The sequence below is a fragment of the Cyprinodon tularosa genome, unplaced genomic scaffold, assembly GCF_016077235.1.
Source record: "Cyprinodon tularosa strain WSP-4 unplaced genomic scaffold, ASM1607723v1 ctg362, whole genome shotgun sequence".
NCBI lineage: Eukaryota > Metazoa > Chordata > Actinopteri > Cyprinodontiformes > Cyprinodontidae > Cyprinodon > Cyprinodon tularosa.
In genome coordinates, this window is record NW_024039077.1 from 1170193 (window position 1) to 1187500 (window position 17308).

The 17308-nt window shown below is 37.8% G+C and overlaps 1 long non-coding RNA gene across 1 annotated transcript in view; it reads right to left on the reverse strand.

Moving 5' to 3' along the window:
- Positions 1 to 415: 415 nt before the first annotated feature.
- Positions 416 to 17308, reverse strand: part of LOC119790382 — a 31048-nt gene continuing 14155 nt past the window's right edge. Inside the window, exons 3-5 of the long non-coding RNA XR_005281717.1 lie at positions 3927 to 4112; positions 1139 to 1311; positions 416 to 1027 (exon numbers count right to left, since the gene is read on the reverse strand). This is a non-coding gene — a long non-coding RNA (uncharacterized LOC119790382). The remainder of the gene's footprint in view (positions 1028 to 1138; positions 1312 to 3926; positions 4113 to 17308) is intronic.

Genomic DNA, 17308 nt, shown 5'->3' on the forward strand with positions numbered 1-17308 from the left:
TCGTATTTTATATAATCAGAAGTCAAATTGGCAGCTATGTTACTTCAGGTGTGTGCAAAGACTGGAGAGGCTGATTCATGTAACGCCTATGGAAAGTTTTCATTGCGGATAAAGGATCAGCAATGCAAAGGAAATGTTTCAAGCGATGCCAAACAATATGATGGTCCAATCATAGCAGAGCCAAATTGAAAGGTGAAGGCTCAGATAGAGCAAGGCTGGACTGTAGATTTAGAAAGGAGACAAAAGAAGAAGAAAGAATCATCACTTTTTTATTTGTGTTGCGTTAAACCAATCATGGAGTGGATGTGGTTGTGATGTGGACATAAGGAAGTACCACTGGGACCGTATGGCTGGAACTTCATCGTATAAACTAGCATATGAACTGACATTGCTGCCAAATCAAGACAGAGACCAACAACTCAGATTTAGGTTGTTTTCAAATCTTATGCAAAACCAGAGCATCATTCCGGGTATTGCTGAGAATAACCATGTCTTTGTTAGAAATGAGAAGCAACTTGTTTTGGATTTTGTCTTATAGGTTATAGCTTTACAGTTTGTATCACAATTAGGGTGAAAAGCAGCATGTCTGCAGGCTGATAAAAAAAATAATAATAAAAAACATGCAGATGAGGTAACAGAATCACTAAACAGATTAGGGACCAGGCTCCAGCATGCTTGTTGTTAGCCTGGTAGGGAACGGGGTAGCTGAACAAAATAAATCACCATGGAAACTGATGTTTTAATGCTTTCATAAAACTTCAGGCTTCATTAAGCCAGGATATCCAGAAAATCCAGACTTAATATTTGTTTTGTGAAATAGGCCCAATCAAAGCAGTATATGACATATTTTCAGGTTTTCAAAAATCACACTAAATATTAGTGGCATCACTGTATCTTACTGTGGTGTTCAACAGGTGCAGGAAATGGAACCAAGGCAGCTGATGTGTTACAGCTATTGTCATCCTAAGGGCAGAATTGGTCCAACTAGAGTGCACTCTCCTCCATTAAGGGCCAGGTTTCTGTGTAGCTAGAAAAGAAGACTGAGCATTAAAATTAAATAGATGTATAAGGGGAGAAATATCAGACTGGAAACTAGATTCCATAGAGAACATCAGAAAGATAAGGTAAGATTAATAACCTAGATTTCCTCTGAGTGTTGATTGTCAGCTGTTTCCCCTCCACTGGACCAATCTTCTACCTCCTGTTGCTTCACCTTTGGTGAGGTCATCAGTAAGAACATTATCCAGGGTAGGAAAGGAGCTCCAAACTTCTGGAATCCAGACAGCTTTGCGCCTTATGGTTGTCATTATGCTAGAGACACACATGAATAACTCTGGTTAAATTGGGAATACAGCCCTCAAGAAAATAACTACAAAATAAAAAAGTCACAAAACTGTTTCAAACAGCTGAAGCTCTCCATTATAAACCTCAGAAAAATATGAAAGTGAGGTCCTGCACCCATAGGATTGTGGGCAACCGTATAGCTCCTAGCAGCTCCAGATGTTATGAGATAAGCCGAGGCTTCGAGATGTGCGTCAAATATCGAGACTTGCTTCATTTGGGGGAGGAGCCAAAATAGATGACGTATGAAGGCTCGCTACCTGCCATACAACGTGACCGCTTCGGGAAGTGGTTCAGCTGTCCCGGAACTTTGGCAGGCATTTACACAGCCTCAGTATTCGGCCAAGATGTGGGAGTTTGTAGGAGAGTTGGATAGATTTGGTGTTTTTTCCAACGAATCTGGTTGGTTAAAACTAGTTTGGTTGGATTAAACAATGTAATGATCAAAATCTGAGCAAGTCACTGATCATAGATGTAATGTATTCTAAGTAGGATTGCTTTGTAAAGATATGTCATCTACTTAGTGGCATCAGCTGTAAGAGATTTTGATCAAACACAACTAGTATTTTGGATCATGTGACTAATATGCATTCGTTGCCCTAGTGTAAAGTTTGGTAAAAACACAAAAAAAATAGATTAGTGGGTTTAACTAAAAGATTGGTTGAACACATAACAAATAACCACAAACTGTGGAAAAACCATTATGTTTAAATAACAATGACTAACACCTTTCATTTTCTCATCATTGCCCAATTTGCACAAACACTAACTGTCTGCTTGAGCTCATTTCACTAAAATGGCAAAATATTTTACACACAAAAAAAAACTTGTTAAAGATTTTCTTATACAGACCAAACATTACAATTTCAAATGAACAAGAAAAACAATATTGCAACGAAACAAAACAAAAATCACAATTATATTACAAACTGTAGTTCCGCACCCACCAGTAGGTGGTGACATGTTCACATGGAGCCTCATGAACTGTGGGGATCAAGGAAGCAATTTGGCAAAACGGTTCAATGCCTCATGAAGTTTAATCTCACCATCACTTCAAAAACAGTAATTGAAGCAAAAATCCAAAAACATAAATCAACAAAAAATGCAAAACTACTGAAAACCAGGAATACTCACAACATGGGGGCAAAGAAATTATGACAAACCAGCAAAGAGTCACTGAACAGGAGGAGAATAAATGGCAGAGAGAAACAAAGACCAGGTTAATTAGCAGATTGGGAGCAGGTGTGAACAAAGGCAAGAAGGGAGCTAGGGAAAAGGAGACTGACACAAGAGGGCAAACAGGAAATATCTAAGAACTCAAATACAATCAAAAATAACTGGAAAACAGAAAATAGAAATAAGACAAATGCAAAACTCAGAGATAAAACTTGAACAGAATCAAAACTTGACAGAAGCACTACAGACTTTTTTTATTTAGAGAAAAAAAAACAATAACAGCATACTGACAGACAGAAAATGTTATGCCTCCCTAACACAATATACCAAAAAGGAAAAATAAGCACAAAAAAAAAATAATAAAGGTTTTGCTAATTATATTGCAACAAAGGTAGTGGTATAAAATGATTGTAATGTATTTCAAAAGACTGTAAACCAAGAATATAAAAAACAGAAAACAGAGTTACAAGATGTGTGAAATAATCTATATTCTGATATAAAAAAAAAATGTTTAATTGCAGTGGCTGTATTAACATTAAGAGATCTTAAAAATTTTCATCAGCGTCCAAAAATTGGTTCATTCTTTCAAACATTTGCAAATGTGAAATTTAGAACATTCTTTAAAGTTTTTTTTTTTGTCCATTAATACTCAAGCCATATTTTATGTTTTATTTTATTTTATTTTTAAGACTTTGACACCCCACCAATTTCATTCCATAAGATTTGGGCAGCCTAAATTACAAAGAACAGATGTTTTGTAAAAAATTGTAATTTATTTTTTTACATTTTTAACCTTAAAAAGCAGTTGGAATATAGTTGATAACATTTTGGTAACGCTCAAGCAACAAAAATAAACTACATTTCTTGCTAAATTCCTTATAATTTAAGTTTTCTCCTTTGATATTTAACAAAGAAATTGACCATATTTTATTTTCCATCCATTCTTTCCTAAATATTTAATTTCGTCTCTTAGATTTACCCTGTTGTTTCATAATGGGACTTTATTTAGACTACAATTATCCTTATAACTATTTTTAAAGAAATAAAAAGCCTGCTTGTGAAAAGCTTTAAGGATAATGTAAAAATCTCAAAATGACATCCTAATTTAAATATAGAGGTCGTAGCTTTAACAAGCAATTAATAGCATCAAAATCTAGCTTTTATTCCATCTTTGAAACTTTTAACCCTGTCAACTTATATTATATGATGACCTTTATTTTTCCAAATCAAATTTAAATATGAGGCTTTTTATTTCTTTTGTAGTTTTTGTAGAAACAGTGGCAGTCAGGAGCACCCTATGCTAACTGATTTGGCGCCATATCCTAGCTCCCTAACGGATAAACACTATTCGGATAGCACTTATTATGGCGACCGTTGACTCATTTCCACAGAGGATTAAGTGTCCTTACCAATTTGAGGTATTCAGGTCGAGCTGTTTCGAGTTGTGAGGTACTTTTCAGTTTATTGTCTCTTCGGCATTTCTCTCAACCTTCTCCCCCTCTGTAGATACTCCCACAATCCACAGGTGGCGCTAATGAGCCCAATCAGATAGCAACTGCGTCTTTCCAGATGGTGCGTTCACTGTTTCGGGAAACCTGCGTAACAACAGAGTAACACCACACAGTACGTTGTTTTCTCGGCACAAATGAGTCAAAGAAGTACAGGAATCTTTTCAAATACTCTTAAGTAATGTGACGTAATAATAAAAGCATAAATTCCATCAAAGAAAAATACCCCAGAACACGGAACTGCCACTACAACATTTTATTACTGTTATGACATTCATTTGGCAAATGTAAAACTTTAATCAGACCATAACTTGATTCCATAATATTTACATTATTCGAGGGAAGAAACAGATTTTTTTTCTGCAGCCCTTCTCTGTTGTTATCCAGACATCTGGAGGATACAGATGTAAAACCCAGCCCGAAGTGGAAATTCCTGCAGCTCCTTCAATGTGGCTGTCAGCCTCCCTGATTATGTTTCCTTCACCTCTTCATACCTTGACTGAGTCCTGTTTATATGTAAATCAGCAGAGGTTTATTTTGTAGTTTAACAACGTAAATTAAGTTAATTAATTGTTGCGGCAAACGTGGAAACAGATGTGGAATAATTGATGAATGTTTCACTATTAAGTTGCACATACCTGGCCTTGAAGAAATCTCTGTGTGATGTTCCGTTTGTACCCCAGGATGCAATGTATTAGTAAATAGAAGTTCTTAAACAGTCAAAAGTGCATTATAAACAAGCTAAAAGTGCACCATTTTAATTCAACAAAATATAGATATGACATACTGAATTATAAATGCTAGTGAATAAAAAGGTAAAAAGCTTATGTTCTTCATGGTATCCTGGTGGTGACCTGCCTTCCTCTGGTCAGATTCCTTCTTCCTCCACACTTTGCTCCTTCAGTATAAACATCCAGCAAACTGGTTTATTTTTTTAGGCAAATATAAACCAAACAAACCTGCAGTTTTAAGTTAGTGTTGCAACTTCTGCATTGACTGCTGTATGCAAGCTTATAACAAAGACATAATACAAAGAAAAGCCATAGAGAAAAAATATATTGCATTAAATTTCCTGGGAATGTTACACATAGTTTTGCTTCCTTCCTTTGCAGCAAAACAAATGACCTTCTCTTAGTGTCTAAAAACCAGTTACCTAGAAAAAGCACCCAGCGACAGATAAGACCGGTGCAATTACTCAGCTTTAACGATGTTGTTCATTCCATCCAATCCATGGGGTCCGATAAGATCTTTACCGAACAAGAAAATAACAAAGAAAGAAACTAATCTTTGGAACCAACTGTGTGTGGTTGGTTGATTAAAAGTCCATAGCAGCAGTATTTTATTTTGGATGTAACGCAATAACCCTTGCACCAAAATAAATGCTTTGATCTGCTCCCCTCCACTCCCAGGTTGCTACCATCATGTTTTGATTGTGGAGATGGTGTGTTCAAGGTGATTTGTAGCTTTTTTTATTTTTATTTTTCTGCTGCACATATAATTCTGCATGCATGCCGGGAAACATCTTCCCATCTGTTGTGAAATCATTTAAAATTGACTTCTTGCATCTTTTTTTCATCAGCTACCTTTCTCGCTAACACTGGTCCTGGTTTTGTATGGAAAATGTGTCTAATTTGATTATATGACTTGAAAAAAAGTTGAAAACTTTTATTGCAAATCCTCAAGATTATGAGAACTCAAATCTTTAATTGGAATGTACAAAAAAAATATAGAGTTCTTAAGAGTTGTAAATCGGTTTGCTTTTATCCTGGTTTCATTACAAAGCACATACTGCAACGATGTTTGCAGTTCTTACCATTTTTTTTGCTAGGCCAGGAGATGGATTGAGCAGCTTTTTGGGTGAACCTCTGGAGCTTTTACAAAACAGATCTTTTATGACTGAGACTCAAAAACTTAAGGGACTTCTGGTTGTGTTACACTGGATTTAAGGGTTTAACAGTAAAGGGTGTGTGTCCCACTTTAATATTCTTGTACAGATTAAGAAGTTTAACAGAAATGTTCTGCAGGTGAAAACCATTTTGGCAAGGAGCTGCATTATTCATAGTAATCCTAAAAAAATATTAAAGCCTTTAAAACACTGATTGAGTGAGTAAACCTTGCAATAACATGGTTCTGGCTGATTTTGATTGAATAATCTCATCAGTTACGCACATTACTGAGCAGAAAGAAGTACTGGAACAGTCAGAAACATAAATCAGTCCATTGCTTTTGTCTCCAGCCCTGCAACCTGACAAGAACATTTGTTCACCATGGAGCTAAAACCATTAACTTCCAGCAGTAAAAGACCTACATACACTCTATATACAGAAAAAAAATCAGACCCAACGTGAGGTGGGCTGGTGCTCTTATCAGGGTCAGCAGACCTTCTCCCGTTCTGATCTAGAACATTAACACAGTGGGACATTCCTGCAGGACAGAGACATGGGAGGATGTTTACCTGAGAGAACATGTGGAGGCATAGAGCGAGGCACAAAGAGGAGGATGTTTTTTGTTTTACAGCAGGTTCATATAAGGCTGGACATTTCTGCGTGAAATCAAGCATGACCTAAACACACCCCAACATGCACACAGTTTAACATAATGGCCTCTCTCCTGCACATTAGGATGTTACTGGGATTGCATGCTGAAACGAGGTTTGTCTGTATAAACAGACCTTTATAAGACAAGGATCTAACAAAGGCAGGGAGCTCTGCTTGTGCCTACAGTTGTGGGAATGCATACTTATACAATACAGCCAGTGGTTATAGCCAAATCCAGTTCAGTTCATTAAAAAACAAAACCCTGAATCTTGTTTACTGTTCCGGTCTGTTTTATGGCAGCATTTTTAGGCTAAAAACTGTAATTGTTGGTTAGAATCAATAAAGGTTTTAAAAACATTATGCCAAATGTATGAATGGATTCATTTGATGCTGAGATGTTTAAATCTTAGTGTTGCCATTTTAGTTTATTCCACTGTTTATTTATCCATTTATTTAGTTTGTGGATGTAGATATTTTCTGTTAGTTTTTTTCCTTGTCTGCCACAGTTTATCTCCCTCCCTCTACCTGCATATATCCCATTCATCTGTGTCTTCTCATTTAGCCCACAGTCTGCACCTGTTTTCTCTACACTTCAAGCCCCCAGTTTGTCTACAATTGACACCGGGTTCTTTTATTGGCTTCCAATGTCCATGTCTGGAATTTTCACTTTTATTGCTTTCATTCAGCCACATGGGAAGGCTGTAAAGCATAAAGGGTATTTACATTGTCATACAACAGCATATATGTTAAATAAAAGTCTGAACTTTGACTAGGCCACTAGAACTTTTCACTTTGTATATTTTGAGGAATCCAAAAATCACTTCCCACACCCCAACACTACCACCATCACCTCTTTTCTGCCTAAAATGCTGAGTTGATTTTATATTAGATGTTATGAGTTGGATGAGTTTGTTGTTGAACTCTTGGAGTGATTTTGTTAGACTGACTGCTCATGAAAAGGTTCACTATAACCATGTTTCTTTTTACGATCTCTTAAAGGTATAGAGGACAATCTTTTATTTCCGGGTGGATCAACTCAATAAGTGGTCCTCCTAATTGTCAATCATTCTGGTGATATGTTTACGTAAGGCCGTCCTGTGCGATCGTCTCGTTAGCTATATTTGTCTGCGCATGCGCACTTTCAGGTGTGTATTTGTGGTGAGCTACAGTTTCAGACAGACGCGGTTCTTTGAAAATGGCCGATTGTCGTAAGAGAAAAATTGTCCACGAATTGTATGAAAAGAAAAAAAAGGCCTCTGAAGAGGAAGATATATCCCAGAATGCTTTGTGCGGAGAGCTCTCCTCGCAAAGCATTATGAGATTTGCTGTCACAGCGGCCCACTGTCGCCATAGGCTGTCGCTACCCAACAATAACAGAGATGGCACAGGCATTGCATGGTGAAAGAGGAGTTTTGTGACCAACGGAGCAAAAAGTAGTGATCATCTGTCCGAACGGTCAGTTAACTGAGTTTGCTATAAAGTCCACTATATAGTCCCCGCTCTATAGCCCCATTTACACTACCCTTGAAAAACCGATCCAGGCCGAGACCGGTCCGAGCTTGGATCGGTAACCAGGCCAAGCTCAGTTTTGACGACCGTTCACACGTCACACTTATCTCGGTTATCTCGACTCCTCGACTCCTCGCCTCCTAGTAACGATGTGCGGTATTACTGCTAGGATTGAAGGAGGGACTCAAGCAGCTGGTGGCGGTAATGCACCAAACGCTGTTTGTCAACCGCCGTAAAACCCAAGAAGAAGAAGACGAAGGAGGAGGGAATCAAGCAAATCAAAATGGCGGCGCCCGTCACATTCAGAAAGTTATGCTTGATTATTATTGCTGTACTTCGGTGTTTGCGGTGGGTCAGGCGAAGACGGCAACCTTGCGCGGATGTACTTGAGAAAGTCTGCTTTTGGGAAGCCGACTTTCTGGAATGGAGTGTGAATCGGCATGTTCAGCCAGTCGGCGATGACGCGTTCTGGTCATGCGCTCTTGTTATCAGAGAACCGAGCCAGGAAAAAACCGAGCCGAACCCACCTCGGGAACTGGTCTGCAGTTAGCGCGGTCCGGTTCTATCTCGGTTCAGTTCAGGTTGTTTCCGTTCACACACGACAAGTTATCTCAGTTACTGAGCTCGGACCGGTCTCGGCTCAGTTTTTTAAGGGTAGTGTAAACGGGGTATATATAGTGATTGGGGGATTTAGGGGTTACAGTAGCTTGTATGAGCTATGAGAACAGCAACTTTTAAATAGAGCGTGCACGAGGAGAAATTGGCTCGTGCACGTTTTTGCACACACATTTTTTTTAAAGTGGAGAGGACGAGTCTTTTTAAAAATTTGCAAAAATCTCCACATTACCTTTAATTGCAAACTGATTTCCTGGATTTGACAGCTCTAGAATGTATGCATCGTTTGCATAAGAGAAGCTGGCTGCCAGTCATTCAATGCCTGACTGTTATCTATTGTTGTTCCCTCTGAGAACTTCCTTGCAAAAAAAGCTTTTTCCTCTTGTAGTTTTTACTTTGCTCTTTTAAGAAATCTTTCTTGTTCCTTCCTGGAAATATTAGTCCCAGGTTTCTTCAGCAAAATAACTAATTTAATCTCTCAAATACTGGTAAATCTGAGTCAGTGTATCCAACAATCACCTCCTGTATCCTTTGCTCTCAAAAAACACTCAAACAAAGACCTCAGATCTGACCTATTCATGACTGGCTTCATCTCCTTTAACTTTAATCTAAAAACTCAAATATTGCTTCAATATCCATTCCAACAATCAGTAACGCAGCCCTGAATCTCATCTCCTGTTCATCCTGGCCCGATTTCCCAGAAATGTCTACCAATAAAAAAATCACAGCTCCTAAATCTTCTTGTTAAACTTTTACCCTAGTCTCCTGAGATTATCTTGCATGTGGGTTAGAACTGAAAGAGAATGAGAGTAGAAGCAGTAGTGATTGAACTTTTTCAACAACCATTATCATAAAGCTCTATAGTGCTATGTTATCGCACTCAGCATGGTTTCTGGTTCAACAAATACTGACCAGTACATGTTTAGTTAAAGCAGATCTTCTGTGGACCTCATAGATGCGGTAACATTGGCCAGTACCTTAAGCCTGTTTTAACTCTAAAACAATGACACACACACACTTCTTTTTTAACCTGATGACATCCAGTATACACAGGCATCATTCATTATTGCTTGCAACACATTTAATTTCACCAATACATCAGCTTGTCAATCTGAGTTTACTTTGGATTGGGGCAATTAGCTTTTTAGTAAATATACAGTAAATACCTGAAATAATAAAATGGCTTTGGTTTGGAGCAGAGCATTCCTTTAATTGGAACATTTGGTGCTCTAAAGTAACCCATTTATCAAACTTTATCAAGCACAAAGTTAAATGCGGAGGTAAATTAAAACTTTAAACACAGTTAGGTACTATGTATATATCTGGTTTGGGGAACTTAAGCACATTGACACACAGGAGGGTTCGACTGTTCTAGTTAAACAGTTCAACTGAAACATCATTAGTTCAACTTTTTCATTTTCTTTAGTCTGTTTTTAATGTTCTTTTTTGTTTCTGCATTTTATATTTTATTCTATTGTTTATTTTCCCTACTAGCTTTGATTCTGTTTTATTTTTCCTATATTTTAATCCTTTAAAGCACTTTGCATTGTCTTTGTACTTAATTGTGCTATACAAATAAATTTGCCTTGCCTTGCTTTTCCTAGGGCAGAGGTCTTCAACAGGGGTCCGTGACCCCTAGGGGGTCCCCAGAGGTACTGCATGGGGGTCGCGAAAGTTTTGGTTGATTAGACTTTTTTTTTTTATATCCCCCCACCCACCCGCAATTTTTTCCACTAATTAAAATGTCTTTAAATCCACATTAACATGAATTCAACACACTGCAGTAAACAGATATGTGGAGGCAGAAGTTGTCTTTCAGTTATCAATGCCAGTGGCGGTTCTAGACCAAATGTACCAGGGGGCCAGCTTGGTTTTCCTGGGGGCACAGAAAAGCATGACATAAAAAAACAGGGCAAGGGATTAAAATATATTAAGGTTTAATATATTATAATATATAATAACATATTAGGTTTAATCAAAATTATATTTCTTATTAGGTCAATATACATTCATAATTTAGGAATTTTATATATTTTTGACTTAATTTAAGTTAAAATTACAGTTTTCTATAAAATCTGAAATAGAACAAAAAAAACTGATGCATTCAGCTTTAAACATTAGAGCAATTTCTTTTGAAAAAAAGAAAACTGGGATCCAACCTCAATATGGATCTTTCAAGCTGGGCACCGTTTCATTCACAACACCTGTCCATTCAACCAGGAATCAGAATCAGAAATGCTTTAATAATCCCAGGGAGTAATTACTTTTATTACATTACTCCATCTGTAATAGAGTGAATATAGGACCAGTTTGATAGAACACAATTTCATACTATATATATTTAGGGGGTCCCCGCTCCATCTCACCATCAGTTTGGGGGTCCTTGGCCTGGAAAACGTTGAAGACCCCTGTCCTAGGGACTATAACTATAAAGACTCTCCTGACTCCCAGTTACTCCTATAACAGGGTTCTGTCCTTTAGACACTGCATAATGGCTCTCCATCACTTTGGCTAAAAATGATAAAGACCCAGAAAATGTTCTCAAATATAGCCGTACGAACAAATGCCGGGATTAACATTTGTACTGTAGACTTATTTCAATAAATTTCCTAAATAAATTTACTTTAAGCATAACAGATATATATAGTTTTGATCTTTTTAAGTAGGGAAAATGTTTTTTAGCATAATTTTCCACACATTTTCCACATATCCATTACTGTAAAAAAAGTCCAAAGCTGTTTATGGGTTAATTATTCTCTAGATGCACATTATTGATATTGTTAAAAATGCTATTTTTTATATTTTTTTAATAAGATTTTCTAAGATCCACATTGTGTGACCAGTTCTGCTATAACCTTTTTCTGCTGAAACACCACAATTTCCCCATTATGGGACAATAAAGGGATTTTCTATTATATTCTATTCAAAATTTCAGCTACCCATTGAAAATGCATTTATTCTGTTTTCACACATTTCTATTCCTTAATACTAAAATCTAACATTTTTATTTGCAAAGTGGTTATTTAAAAAAAGGAGACATCTCCATTGCTCGATATATATTAGACATAATTGATATTTTGCTTTTTTTAAAAGGTCATGCAATGTTTGATGCTCTAAAATGGTCAAAAATGGCTCTTTGGATTATAATGGTTACAGACTGCTGACCTAGACAGAAGTTTCTAAAGCCCTGCATGTGACCTTTGCTTCTGGGACAAAATGGCAGGTCTGCACAAGACTGGATGGGTGAGAATATCAGTAAGGAACCTGAGAGATGAAGGAGTTATTTAGAAAAGGAGGACAAATAAAATGACAACCAAGAACCCCTTTGATCAAGAGCTTCTAGACAGACACTCTATGCTCAGCTCCCTGCTACCATAGATTGAATTAGCAAACTAAAATGTAAGCAATTATATTAGTTAATATCTAGAACAACTATTCAGTATGAAAGGTCATCACTGAAGCCTGATAAAAACAAACAAAACAGTTTCCCTAGTGTTCTTAATCCCTGACTGTAGTCCAAGCAGCTTGGACATGTGTACGCCCTGACCTCTACCCGAGCTGCCTGCTTCTCTTTGCGTTTGAAAACCATGTTTTCACGACGCCTCCTTCTCAGTCTGCAGTTTTTCCCAGTCCCCTGAGGACCCACAGGAATGCTGACCTCTGCTCTTCCACATTCTGGTTTTCCTCCTCCCCTCTTCCCAATTAGTTTTTAATAAAAACATGTGCTTTCTAATCTTTGCTCTATTTGGATAACTTTGTGTAAACCAGATCCTAATCTGCTGTCCTTTCTAGTTTTAATACTGAAACCAAGGGAGCTTCTTCAATCAAAGAGAAATAAACCACTTCAGAATGAAAGCTCTTAAACTGTTGGTTTTTGGGGGAGATTCTGTGGATTGGTTCCTCCACAGAAATCTTAGACAAGAGGTAATAAAAGGAGGATAGAGTTTCATCCAAACCCCTAATGGGCCAAAGATTGGACCCTAAACAATGAAAGCAAGCCAAAAAAAGTCCAAATGGGAGAAAACCTCTGTGACCCTTCACCTTTACACAAGCACATTTTTAATTATTCCAGTTGATGCAACGGCTTACCTTAAAGGAAATAAAGGATTTTTGTGAAAGAGTCCCTTTAAGGAGTGTTTCCCAAACCTTTTTGACCAGTGTAACCCTTCTCAGTCAAAAGTATTGATGATTGTCCAAAAGTGGAACGTACAATAGCTGGTTAGAATATAAAAACTATTTCACTTAATCTTTTAATTTGAGAATTTAATTCTTAGGCTTTCATTGGTTCCATCTCAAATATAAAAAGACAACATAAATTTCTAGTTAGTAAGGAATCAAAATAAATACGAAACAAAATCATACTATAAACCTGTATTTATAAATCTGGAGCTCCTCTGAGTAACTCCCTTATAAATACATTTAAACTTAATGAATTGGGAGCAAAATTCAGAAAAAAAGTTATAGTCAGACTGACTTAATTAGTTTTATTTTATTTCCATCAAAACACCTGAGCTGCTTTGATGAGCTCCGATAGCTCAGTGTAAAAAAAAATCTGATCCCAGGCTGTTCTTTACATTCAATCTGTTCCTCTGATTGGTTTGGATAAGAGTCACAGCTGAAAAAAAACGTACTTTTTGCTTGATAAAAGCTTGTTTACATTTTCAATTGGGTCTACACAAAGCAAAACAGATCCCAGCCCTGTTTTATTTTACTACCAAAGAAATCAAATATTTCATGTACCCTTTGTAATGCACTGGCGGACACGTACACCCTGGTTGGGAATCATTGCCTTACAGGACTATTAAGAAAGAGTTAGGAGGAAAAAAGAAGGGTTCACAATGAATTCCAATTATAGTATTTCATGGATCATTAAAGCTCTTGCTTTAAACGTTTCACATGCTTTGAATCAGAGCTTGATAAGTGCTCTGATTCAAAGCAATCCTTTCCTAAACCCAACTGACTAATATTGTTTGTTTTTAATAAGAAACCTTTTAACAATTGATTATTAGAAGCAGGATCTCCATCCAGGGAGGCAACTCTGGATGAAGATTCATAACTCATGTAGGGGCTATGGATGTTTAAGGAACAACTTTTGGTCATAAACTTCCAAAAATCTGTTTTCATGGAAGAGTGGCAAATATTAAACACAAGGAAGCCAGGTTTTCACTTTGATTTGTGGAGCAGACACAGCAAGCCTGCTGATGTAACGGGCTTAAACTTTCTGGGCACACTGCAAAAAATTCTAATCTAAATAAGTCTTTTTGTCTTAAAATTAGTGCACTTTTCTTAAATTAAGCAGGTAAGCGAGACACTTTGCCAATGGAACAAGTCAGTTTAAATTTAAAATAAGAAAAACAATTGCGTTGTCTTATTTCAAGTGCGTCATATCTAATTATCTTATTTCAAGAGCAAAAATACTCCTTCCATTGGCAAATCATCTTATTTACCAGCTCAAATTAAAGGTAAACTCACTTGATTTAAGACATTTTTACCAAATTTTTTATCATTTTTGCAGTGCAATCCTGGAAGAGAAACCATTAAAGGGTTAATAAAGATGGTAGTGGCAGTGTCATGCTGTGGGAATGTTTGTTCTTCAAAATGACAAAAGATTTGAGGCTGTGGTTTAAAAGCTCATTTTTTATCCATCCATCCATTTTCTGACACGCTTAATCCCAAGTGGGGTCGTGAGGGGTGCTGGTGCCTATCTCCAGTCTACGGGCGAGGAGCGGGATACACCCTGGAGAGGTCGCCAGCCCATCGCAGGGCAACACAGAGACAAACAGGACAAACAAACATGAACGCACACACCTAAGGAGAATTTAGAGAAGCCAATTAACCTAACAATCATGTTTTTGGACTGTCGGAAGAAGCCGGAGTTCCCAGAGAGAACCCACTCATGCTCAGGGAGAACATGCAAACTCCACGCAGAAAGACCCCCGGGCCGGGAATCGAACCTAGAACCTTCTTGCTGCAAGCCCCGCGTTCATGTTTCAACAAGACGGTAATGTCAAACCTGGATGTTTTAGAGGGGTCAAGTCAAATCCAGACTTAAAGTCTAATTCAGGCTTTACTGCAGCAAATTATTCTAACAAAAAGACTTTATTTATTAAACTTTCTGAACATTTGTGCAATATGCTTCAGATTGTGTCAGAAAACCAAATTAAATCGTTATCATTAAATTTGCAAAAATACATAATTATAAATCTATTCAACCTTTTATTTGGTCAGAAAGTTGATAATGACTGAAAGAATGTTGTTGGCAATGTGCTGCATATTTTTCCACCATGTTAATAGTTAAAATCATCAAATTAAAATAATTAATGTGGCGTTCAAACCCACACTGTGATTATAACTTAATAGGAGTGAGTGTTTTTTATTTCCATTTAGTAAACTGGGATTTTTCTTTCAATACAAAGATTTTTAGTCATGAACATCCATCCATTCATCCATTTTCTGACACGCTTTATCCCAAGCGGGGTCGCGAGGGGCGCTGGTGTCTATCTCCAGCTGTCTACGGGCGAGAGGCGGGGTAAACCCTGGACAGGTCGCCAGTCCGTCGCAGAGTCATGAACATAATCTACAATTATCTCACCATGCCTCAAATGATTCGAATAAATCTTCTGATCTTTTTCAAAGCAGCGTTTGAATAGTTTCCAACAGCTGACCAGCAGCTGAACCCATACTAGTTTGTGTTTCGTTACTGTTTGACCACCAGCTCAGAGACACAGCCCCTCCGCTGGGTTTTTAAAGTCAATTACTTCATTACTTAAATGGACCTTAAATGGAGTCTCTGCAGAGCTTTTAGTTATGGGAATGTGGTAAATGTGTTTTATTACTACTTTAACTGATGAACATTAGAATTCATGTTTGCATTCCAAGACATTCTGAGGCTGGCCTCATCTTGCCCTGCAGCCTTGGAGGGTTGAGGTTAGAGGCAATGTGAAGCCAGGTTGACTTGTTAAAAACATCTTACATTTTCCTTATCCCGTTTCTCCCATATCTGATCATCTGAAGCTTTTTTCTGTATACTTCTCAGCTCTATTTTGGCTTCTCTTTTTTCCTCAGGCTGCTGATGAGCTAGAATTGGCTATGGGAGTCTGATAATGTTACATAAATAAAATAGTTGGGTTATAAAACAATATCCAAAGCTTTCACCCCCTGACAGACCTCTGTCAAATGCATCTACCTTATTTTCCATCGGACAAGGGGTGGAAGCAAGCATTGATCTGCAGCCAAGAGGAACGTAGTATCTAGTGGGGCTGCATGGATCCACAGCTTAGATGAAAAAATTTGTAGATCAGAAAAGCTATGAATGATGCAAATCTGGTCTGTATTTATAATATAGAGAGCAAAACCATTGGGGTTCACTTTTAAACAGGACAATGATCATAGAGGAACACTGAGAGCTCAAATGACCCAAATTCCACACTGAGAATCAATAAGGAGACTTGATATATGATGCTCACAGCAGGAGCTATTTTAGTCTCTGCATGAACAAAACTGGTGGAGGCAAACCCCCCAAAAGACCAGGAACTACAATTACTTTAAAAGCATCAAAAGACACCAGGTTGAATATTGGATGCAGGTTTTTGCCCTGCAAACAAAAGGTCATCGGTTCAAACTCCAGCTCTGGTTTTCAAGTCATCGTTTCCTTGGACAAGACAATTCATCCACATTGACTTTAACGTGGTTTGGTCAAGTCTTCCTACATGAAAAAGCTCTATATAAACTGGCCAGGCAATGTGCAAATTGTATTGTATTAACACTGAACTGTCTGTCGTAGTGATTATTTACATCATTTATATGCTCAAGCTAAAGAAATCAGCACAAATGTTTTCTCTGAATGAGTCATCCAACCTGGTAAGACAGGAAATTCACTCTACCCCCCAATAAGGCGTAGGTATTCCCTGGGTGTCCTGCTATTGTCCTTTACTGTAGGCATCACATACTCTAAAGCAGGGGTCACCCACCTTTTTAAGGCCGAGGGCTACTTCATAGGTACTGAGTTAAATGATGAACCGATAATGACCTATGAACTGGAGGGATCAGCGTTCACCTTAACTTCATACACAATAATACATAAACATAAACACATGTTTATTGGGAAGGAAGGAAGGAAGGAAGGAAGGAAGGAAGGAAGGAAGGAAGGAAGGAAGGAAGGAAGGAAGGAAGGAAGGAAGGAAGGAAGGAAGGAAGGAAGGAAGGAAGGAAGGAAGGAAGGATCAGTATTCACCTTAACTTCATACATAATAAGCATATGTTTATTGGGAAGGAAGGAAGGAAGGAAGGAAGGAAGGAAGGAAGGAAGGAAGGAAGGAAGGAAGGAAGGAAGGAAGGAAGGAAGGAAGGAAGGAAGGAAGGAAGGAAGGAAGGATCGATCAGTATTCACCTTAACTTCATACATAATAAGCATATGTTTATTGGGAAGGAAGGAAGGAAGGAAGGAAGGAAGGAAGGAAGGAAGGAAGGAAGGAAGGAAGGAAGGAAGGAAGGAAGGAAGGAAGGAAGGAAGGAAGGATCGATCAGTATTCACCTTAACTTCATACATAATAAGCATATGTTTATTGGGAGGGGAGGAAGGAAGGAAGGAAGGAAGGAAGGAAGGAAGGAAGGAAGGAAGGA